The following is a 10436-nucleotide window of genomic DNA, read 5'->3' as shown; positions in this document are numbered from 1 at the left end:
ATGGAATGGTCTCAAGGAAGGCATCAAGGCAAATGGTCTCATCATGGGAGGAGTTTCTGAGTTTTGGGAGTTTTGGGGGGAGTCCAGTGGTGGATGGAGTGAAGGAGGCCACCAATATCCATCACAGCAGGCAGGACCAACCATCATTTGGACAGAGAACACTGAGAAATTGAAAAATTATGCATGCAACAATCCTTGGTATTTGCCCTCCTTCGTTGGTTGGTGGACTGGCTGGCGACTTTGTCTTGAAGATTTTGAACCATTCACAGATTGGAGAGGAATCCCACTTCTTCGTTTGGCTTAATGATCATTGACAGCAGCATCAGCAGCCAAAACGAAGAAGAAAACGAGATGCTCGGCTTTGTCATGAATGCTGTACGTAAATGAATTTACTCAGCAGGATCGACGGAAACGCGATTGTAAATTCCACAAATCCTATTAAATCTACACCAATGACGAGCACTAACCAATACCATAAGGTCGTTTGCCTTTATGAGTCGTCTTCTTATCCCCCCTTGATTTATCAAGAAATATGATACTGGCCTGATGCTTTGACGTCAGTGCGCAGCTACTCTTTTCAATCTACCTTACATACAACTCCATAGGCCTCTTTATCATCAAGCGGTTCGGGTTTTATTTAGAAAAAGGAATGTTGTTTGCGCAAGAGCAATGGAGAAGCAATCATCCGCCTCCTAATTTGGAAAACTCATTTTCCGTATTTTGACCAAAAATATCCTTCGTCATGACGAATCACGTGAATGGTCAAAATTAGCGACATGACGTATTGGGGACTACATCATACAAGAAAACATGAAATTGCCATATACGCGTACGTATGATAAGTCTATGACTAGCAAGAAAATATCAGCTATCTAATTACAAAATAAAATAACCCCTAGCTGAGCCGTGTCAGAAAGAGGATGGTTTTAACTTGCAATATCCAGGCTAGTTCGAACAATGAAGTCCACATCTCTTCTTTCTCGGGCTCCTTCATTGTTTAATTTGCTTCCCTCTAATATTCGTAGGGAGTACTTGGAGCCTTGTTGATCCGGTTGCATTTTTCAAGTCAGACTTGGACAAATTTCTAGATAGCATTCCTGATCAACCCTACATTCAAGGACTAGCTCGGTCTGCCAACTCAAATTCGTTGATAGACCAAATATCATATAAAGATTGAAAGGTAATAAATAGACGAATTACAACCTTTCATTTTAATGGTACTGGAGATTACATTCCCTGTTGCGGTTAGAAAAGCCCATGAAAACCCAAACCAAAAATAAAAGTATGAATAAACCTTACGTCCTTAACTTCCATTGGAAAAAGACGGTGGATACGTTAGAGGGTGTTATTTGTAAAAGCGCATGTGTCTAACTCGTCAAGCAGGTACAAATTAATTTCGTATTTTTCGTTCGTCTTGTGAAGGCCAATGGCACATGGGTTTTACGAATCTAGTTATAAGGTCGTCGAGGCAATTTGGTAAGCGAAGACTTTGATCCAGAGAGAAAATTGCACGGGCCTAAATGGTTCGTTCGCCAGTAAAAACCATCAAGCATTCGTCGGTGATGATGGCTCTGACTTCACCAGCGAGAGGGGCTCTGGGCACGCTGGATGGTTTGCTGGTTGGCTGGTTGGCTCCATCTCCATCAACCAAAAACCAACGCCGCTCTCAACTGACGTGAGCTCATAACTTTCATTTGTGGACGTGATTTTCTGGTGCGAGTGAAATCCTAACCTCACAATTTGCTCGCCATTAGATGAAAAATATCATTCACATGCACCTTGGATTCCTAGACTTCCTGCTTGCCACACGAAGGTTGGCAAATTGTGGGTTCGAAACTGACAGAACTTTCGACTGACATCCATCGTTTCGTTAACCCCTGAACGAAATCTCTTCGACGGGGTCAGAGCCTCCTGCACTGTATATAGTATGTACCTACGTACATACAGTATTTATCTACTGAACATACACTTACAGGACTATACGTGTGGGTACATGTGAGTGTCCCTCTAAACATTGGCCTAAGATATCCGCGATTTTATGCAAAAGAAGAAAAAAACTGTGAGAAGCAATAAAACTCAATGAGGCATGATTGCAGAAAAAAAAGATTTGCTTCGTCATTCGAGCGAACAAATATCACCCAGCATTAGTTCGTTTAGTTCGTATAACCACCGACACAAAAGCTTACAATGGATGAAGGAGCAGATGAGTTATGAACCTGTCGACAATTTTCTCCATCTTAAAAATTCTGCGGTTTTGGTCATGAACACAAATCAGGATTTCCTTCGAGACAGGCATCTTCTCTGCCTCAATCCGCCAAGTGATCGCGTCATCTGCATCGCTTTGGTCGAATCAAGATTCTAATAAAATCCTCTGGTAGGTGCAGTACTTTGACTCCCTTACATAACACTTTACGACCAAATCGCTGGTGGTGACAGTGGTTGGTGGTTCTTCATCCATTCGGGTCCTCTAGCTTTCCCCGGTTCTACATAGGGTAGGTAGAGCGGGTAGTCTGAACTAGGACCAAGGACCAAGGACCAAGTAATGAGTGAACGAGTGAACGAGTGCCTACGAGGGATGGATGATTGACTCTGTATCTGCCTCATCTTTACGGATCCCGCACTCGTCTAAATGTCCAGGTGGTTTATGCCCTTCAATTAATTCGGCGTAAAAGTCCAAATTTGAGAAGATAAGGCTGTGAAGATTATGTTCGGAGTCATAAAAGGGGCTCCATGCCCTTCCTTAGCACACAACAACTCGGATTGGGCAGATATTTTTTTTCAGGTCTACCGCTGTGGAAATCCTTGAAAAGGATCAGGGCTGCCTAGTCATTCTTCAGAGAGGTGATTAGAACTTCCCTCCCAGTTCTTTTCTTATTAACCCTCGTTCTCCCCTCGTTTCGGAAGGTAAGCAATTTCCTGTCCCAAAAAATACATGAAGAACACGATAGGTTGGACTCACAAGACATTGCATGTCGAGAACCATCTTCTTGGTTTCCCCTCATTTCCATGTGGCCAAAAAGAGGAGGAGAAGAAAAAAAAGGGAGGCGGGGGGGGCGGTCGTCTGAGTTGGTCAGGTAAGCTGAAAATGGGTCTCACTTTGTCTTGACAAGTTTACGTTGACAGGAGATCTTGTTAGAAGCTTCTCTGATGTTGGACCAGTTGAGTTGCAGGCTGGTTGTTGGTTTTCACCAATCAAATGGGGACTCGTTCATGCAGTACCTATGTCTTGTTTTAGATGGAATCAACGGAGTTAGGTTCATGAGATCTTGTCATCAAGCGAAGCAAGAACGGTATTCATTGGCTGACATATGTCATAAAGAGTTTAAGTTGAACCCTAATACTAGATCGCCACCACATTTTCCACTCTCATATCGGGCGGGCACCAGGAAAACCTCATTTGGAGGATTGAAACTTTTCATAGATCCTTCAGACGAGTTGGGGGTGTGTTTCTAGGGCTGTCTTCCAGAGTCGTAGAATCATCATTCCTCTCATGTTTTGCCCCTCCCTCCCACTTAGAAAAATGATTTTCCCGTGTTCCCAACCTCATTGGCGGTCCCCGATAGTTGGGTGGTTGGTTCGTGTGTTATCCCAATGTTCCATCTCCGAGCAAGAGAACAAGAGAACGAAAAGAGCAAGAGACCCATTGTCACCATCTGTTGGCCGTGGATCTGCATGGGTTTTTCCGTCTCTCTCTCTCTCTCTCCTTCTTTCTCATTTCAGCCCCCTTTACACATGCTATGTGGTAAAGTAGAGATACGAGCTCTCATCTGTACAAAAAATAACCACAACCACTCCGCCTCTCTGCTGGCTGTAAATGGGTGGCCATGTACCATGCCATATGAGATATGGACCAAAATTGTGGTGTCATCTTTCGCAGCCCGTGTTCCATATCGGTAATGATTTCGCCGGGTGCTTCCCTTCCCGACCCCCTTGGTCCAAGCCTTGAAGAGTGAGTGCGTTCGTTTCCCGTCCACAATCATGTGCTAGAAATGAAATGGAACAACTGTGAAAAGTGGTTCATGTCCTATGTAGTACGTAGGTACACTATGTAGCACCCGAGTCGTGACTGCCGATCTGGCGCAGAGAAGAAGAGGGTTCCCAAATGCTTCCTTCTTCGGTCTCAAAGAAGAGAACGAGGATCTGAATCCTTATCATGAAAGGAAGATCTATTTTCGAGAAAGTGATATTGAAAGCTGAATGGAGAGGAGGGAAGTGATGATAGCTACTTGCTGGGAACGACAAGTGGAACATAGTGGTTCTATTTGGAAACTTGGGAGGGAAACGCAGATCTTCCTCGGACAAGATAGCAATTTTGGATGAGCCAATGGTCACAGGTGCTGGCAATGGGATAACCATTATCGAGACGCTTCCAGATATCTTTTACCATCAAGCCCAACATTGAAGACGCGGCAGATTATTTTCCATTTCATCATGTCGATGCGATGTACATTTGACGGCAAATTGTAGGCATACCTACATATTCGACCGGTTGGAATCTCCCAGTCTGTCATTCTTTTCCCTGACAAGCAACTCTGGTTCTTTCCTGTGACCTTTTCGTGCGTTCATCCTGGGAAAACAAATCCGGAGAATTGTCAGTACCTCCTCCCTAGTACATCAGTACATACATGGAGCATCGGTGATGGATTATCCCATTTTCCGACCCTCATTCATCACCAACTACCATACATGCACAATTGTTTGATAGAATCGGACAACCGCCGAGGCTGATGATAAGTTCAACTGAGTTCTGTGGCAACAACAGTGGACAGATATTCTATAAGCGAAGACTGAAAAACATTCCCTCGCATCATTATCGCATATTTTTCGGAATCGTCTTGGATGGTACTTTAATCGGTTTCCCAGCCCAGTTGTCACGTTCTAGCGAACTTGTGAAGAAGGAAGGAAGAGAGACAGGCAGGCAGAGGAAAAGCGTGAAAATGACTTGCCCTCCTTTGCTCTCTCGTAGAGACATTTTAATGCCATGCAAACATTCCATTTAAGAGATAAACACACCAGAAAGTCCCCTCTTTTGGTCACGGAATGGGTTTTAAAAGCCACAATCTAGGCGCTAAATTGTCTCGAGAGTTGACATTGCCACCACCATCGCCGCCACGAGCAAAGTGAAACGATGGAAATAGCTGAGGAGAACAACCATTCACTGAGATGAGATAACAAGACCACCCTGAAGGAGAGAAATATGCCAGCTTCACTTAGCACTTGACAAATACATGTCAAACACTGTTAGAATCATATCTGTACCGGCACAATGCATTTGATACCTCCCAACTCAACATAAACATTTGCAAAATAAAAAGAAAAGAAACCACCTCATTCGTTAAATCTAGAGGGCTTAAATCAACCAACCCATACAGTGTGACCAGAAACAAACTGGTTAGAACCGAGGAAGAAGCGAATATTTGTTGACATTATTGTATGAACACACGTGTTGTTCCAAGCCTGTCGTCTGTTTTTTGTCAGTGACAAAAGGGACACATTTTCATGGTCTTGCTTTATGTGTTTGTCACCAAATTACGGCTAGGTTTCTCTGCCGAGGCGACAAAAAACCGGCAATTCACTTCCGAACAAAGAACCTTCAAGTTTCTGGTCGAAAGGCAGTGTCTGCTAGGTTGCCTCTCTGACTGTCTCTCCGAGTTCAGAGTGGTCGACTGACTGAATGTGATGTCCACATAAGCCACTCGACATACACGAGAATGTGTTTTGTACCAGAGGGTTGGATTCTGGGAGGGATTGAGGTGAAGGGGCTTGAGGTTCCAAAGTAATCTGTCTCTCACCATGAATTTGGTCACTTGGGGAAAAGCCTCTCATAACTGGTGGGCTTGAAAAGAGGGGTAGATTTTTAGAACCAAGTTGGTCATAAATGCTTTGAATTCCTTTTCGGCCAAACTCGAATTTGGAGCTGATTTTCTAGGGCTTCCAAGTAACTCTTTTCTATTACTTCTAAGCTATGAGACTCGAAAATGGCCAGTGTGATCACTGATCAGGTCTCATCGTTTCGCCGAGAAGGATTAGATTGGACTTTCTTCTCGCCTTCCTTGTTCTCGTCATGATGAGATGATAAACATTTATTCGCCCAAGATCGTATGACCATCAAAATGTCATGTTATTTCAAAACTTATAGGAACCATTCTGGGGTGTCTTCTATGGCCTGTCGAGGCCGTTAATGTCGAGGCAAATTTCTTGGGTGCATCACTTTTAAGGGCCCAATCGCCTAATAGACTGACTGACTCCCCTTGGGTCTCTTTGAGTTGATGGCCATGTTTGGGGTCTAACTAAACAATGAACCTTGACTCAGAGTGCATTATTCAACACTGATGCAAACCACCGAGGCTGTGGTCGTTAATTGCCATTTCCAAAGCATGGTTACATCCATTGATGTCCCAACTACGGACAAGTAACAAAGATTCGTGGCAAACTCGTAAATTTAAAGATCACGATGATGAGGTGCCATGACGAATTTACCTCATATGTAGTACCTATACGCAACGGACATGCAGTTCAACTCGACTTGTGAGATTGCCAAGTAAAAAGCAACATCGATTCAACAACAATCACGCCACCTGTTTAAAATCTATGAATGACGTATCTGAACTTCAACTTATATTCATGCAACGTGATTATAATGCAATACTGGCCATTGGTTGGACTCCGCCTCATTATGGCCAAACCAAACCACTTAGCTCACAAGACTGGATAAATCAAGATATAGTACTGTTTACGACCATACGCACAATACATTGACTTGACCATAGTCATTGAGTCATAGTCGATGAGACTGAATGATCTGCCAATTAGTTCTAACAAGGATTTAGGCGAAAAGGCCGCTCGGGCATCGCATTACCTAACTTGCTTCAACCAACAAGAGATATTTTCACAATAAGAACATCAATTGAGGGAGCGGTTACTTATGAATACGATGTATGTTAGTCTATCCAACACTTCAGACAAATGCACAACTAAACCTCATTGCATTTATTTTTCAATTCCAATGAGGTCCATTCGTCTTTTACGACGAACAACCTCGCAGAGGTAAGGTAACCTTAAAAAAGACTCCTATTTTCACCACCAGAATCACGTCTCAAATGTATCTTTCCCTCCGATGGATAATGGTTATATATGGTTTTCATATTTGGGATGTCATGAACGGGCAATACGTTCCCAATGCAAACCAACCAATATCAGCAGGAGGTCCGTGAGGCCACGCTGGATTTCCTCCCCATTTAACGGTGCTGTTAGTAGAAGGGCCCAGACAACTGCTTTATCTCTGTCAGAGCCCAATGGCTCAAGTACAAAGCAATTCGGTTTGATTGAAATGTGTGAGGCAAATGATCCTCCAGGATCATTTGTTCACTCAAATAGATTGTCGCCGTCCCCATTGAGGATGATGCGTGAAAAGCCAAAATATTTACGCCAACAATTGCCCAATGAGTACGGGATGCTCTCTCCGTGTTCCCGACTTCTACTCCAGCCATTACTACTACTAATGCTGGTACTCACTCAAGAACCGGGGGAACCGGGGGTGGTTGGTGGTTGGTGGTTGGCTTGGATTGTGGTAACTGACGCTTTTTCCAATCGATCCCGCCACAAGGTGACACTCAATGATGAACAAAGACTGATGGTTCGAGATCTCTTTGGGCTTGAGAGCTTTGCCTTGCCGACAAAAATCACAGACCAATGGATTTTTTTTCCGGGAGGGTGGCCGGCTAACCAAGGATTGGGGATGCTCTCGCCTACTACACTCGTATTCAATGGAAATTAGCTTTCATTCATTGCCCTCCAAATGCAAATATAGACGTGGAGATCATCTATAGGGGAAAGGAAAAAAAATGATGAAAACATCCATAATGTGTCGGCCAGATCGTTTTATAGCTGGCGGTGAAGCCCAAGTTAAAGAATTTCGAGATAATTTGTAACTATGTAAACGTGAAACATGAATTGATCATATTTGTGTAAAATCCTTCGCTTAATCGGGCACATTTTGCTCGTGTAATTGCCAGGTAAAACAAATTGGGCACATTTAAGTTCATCGTAACAAGTGTCAAACCAAGTTGACACGAGGGTCATCCTTTCACGTTTTTGACTATTTGACACAAGCAAGCAATAGAAAAAAAAGCTTCTTTCTGACGTAAAATATTCTATCCATAACCGGGAGGTTTCGCTCGCATTCTCTACTGTCTTTGTCTGTGTTGGTTAGAATAGTGACAGAGCGAAAGTCGATAGATACGTTAGTTCTGGCGGACCGTACCAGATATGATATGCTTCAATTCCAAAGCCGTCGGAAAAGGTCAAAAGCCAAGCCACAATTCCCCAGAGCCTTGATAGAATACATTTTGTGGATTAATCGTGGACCGTTTAGTTGGAACGTTGTCATCGGGGTTTTCAACAGACTCAAAGAACAAGTTCATTTGGTCTCGGTTGAATTATGACCAAGATAAAGAAGTGTACCGAGCACCTCACCTATTACTAGGCGCTACTACGTGCTAGGACATGGTTTGAATGAGGCTATCCAGTCGCAAATTGACAATTATTAAGACAACCGAGCCCCTTTGGCATAATTGTGATTCAGCGATTGAAATGCTCGAGGCGTCCGAGAGTCTTGACTCCTTGGCCCCAATGCAAATCTTGCTACTGCAGTTACTTAAGCACTACAGTAGGACCGAAGACGACGGAGAATACTTCTGGCTGATCCTATTAGATGGAAGCGGAGCCTTTTGATTCAATGGAGTCAAGACTAAATCACCGACAGCAAGTGACACATCAACTGGCCATCGCCATTGGAGCGTGCGGGGATTAATCGATCACGCCAGTTTCATCAAGCCCGATCAAGTTTTCACCAACCCGTTCTCAATGAAATAGAAATAACACTATTTCCAATTAGAGTGACAAAAAGGATCTTTCGAAGAGGATCTTCGTTTTTTGGAAGTTTATTAGTTAGATGTTGATCCTTCAGAGGGCAGCACAATATTGACGAGATATAGTTGGATGGCTGAGCCAGAACACTCTTTCAAATTTACCATAAACAATAGTAATTGAGATGATTCGCGAAAAATTGGAGACATAATGTAAGAAATAGTGACATTGTTTTCAAAAAACGTACTCAAAACGTGAATATATATTTGTTAGCTACTTTGATTAACCTCAGATGGAGACCATTTTTATCGTACCATTGCTAATAGGCTTTCTCATCGAAAAAAACAGTAATGGTAGAGATTCAGAGGAGCAAAACATAATAATAATTAATTCAAGTCAAGTCATTGTGCGTTTGTTATACTTTATTTCGTCTCCGCTAGATGGCGTAGAAAAAGAGCGGCATTCGGCGGCGCAAGCAAACGGCAGCCGTGATAGTTAAACGATCATGATTAACGAATGCGCTCAAGTCATTCTGGCAAACAGGAATTGTGTTCCAGGACAACAATTTCAACAAATACTTGCTTTCCCGCATCACATGTGATAGCGAGTGCTATCATCAGTACATATCTTATTAATCCATCACAAGTGTGCACATAGATCGGCTAATTGAAAAAGGTGCCGGCTAATTCTAATATAATTGGTAGGAATGATAAACACGCTTGTTGGTTGGCTGTCATCCTGGAGATCGAATTCAACGACAAAAAATAGGAATGCTAATACATCCGAAACCCATGAGCCACCTAACTCTATCAAAAGTTGTCGAGGTTGGTGTGCAAACCCCCGAGCTCAAACCTGATTCAAATCAATTGGACAGGTGGGCGCGTTTACAAATTCGAACAACAAAGAGTTGCAAGTTGCAACTATAATTGTGGTTCCCAAAACATTTTGTCACTTGGACTCGGAACCAATCGAGAAAAGGTCAGCTGTTGTGCTAAGTATTGATTCCCAAAGCGATTTGTTGGGGCAACGATCTGGATGTACGTAGTACGGATCTTCAATTGTCCCACAACAGGAACCTGATAACCTGTGAAGAATTGCTCTCATTAGAGCTCGTCAGATGACAAATAATCGTAAAGAGTCCACAATGGGAGATAGATATTTCCACAGGACATCATCCATAACATCCATCCCTGTTTGATCTTGTGCAAAGGGTTTGGAAAGGAAGGCCAATCCAATGATCGGTTCCTCCTCTCCCGTCTTTCAAGAAGTCCATTATTCTTGGCAACTCAGAGGGTGGGTGTTGTCAGTTTGGAGTCAGTTTGTCACAGTTTTGGCATGGTGTGAAACTTGACCTGCCAAAAGCCAAACCATTGGAGCAAATTCCAACCGTTCGTCGGCTGGTTGGTTCGTTGACCAGCAACGTCCAAGGGCGGGTTAAGGTGATCGATCTTGGAACTTTTCGCGACTGTCCGTCCATCTACATTGAATGTGTCTGGCCCATAATTGTCTCATGCTGAGATGGAAATGTCGGACTCTCAACGATTTGTCCAAAAATTATTCAAACTATG

General features: G+C 43.2%; 1 long non-coding RNA gene across 1 annotated transcript in view; it reads right to left on the bottom strand.

Moving 5' to 3' along the window:
* Positions 1-3057: 3057 nt before the first annotated feature.
* Positions 3058-10436, bottom strand: part of LOC131884344 (uncharacterized) — a 28835-nt gene continuing 21456 nt past the window's right edge. The window contains exons 2-3 of the long non-coding RNA XR_009373712.1: positions 7516-7823; positions 3058-3983 (exon numbers count right to left, since the gene is read on the bottom strand). This is a non-coding gene — a long non-coding RNA (uncharacterized LOC131884344). The remainder of the gene's footprint in view (positions 3984-7515; positions 7824-10436) is intronic.

The sequence above is a fragment of the Tigriopus californicus genome, chromosome 1 (genome assembly GCF_007210705.1).
Source record: "Tigriopus californicus strain San Diego chromosome 1, Tcal_SD_v2.1, whole genome shotgun sequence".
In the NCBI taxonomy this organism is placed as follows: domain Eukaryota; kingdom Metazoa; phylum Arthropoda; class Copepoda; order Harpacticoida; family Harpacticidae; genus Tigriopus; species Tigriopus californicus.
Note: the sequence above shows the minus strand (reverse complement) of the source record. Positions and strands in the feature narration are given on the sequence as shown.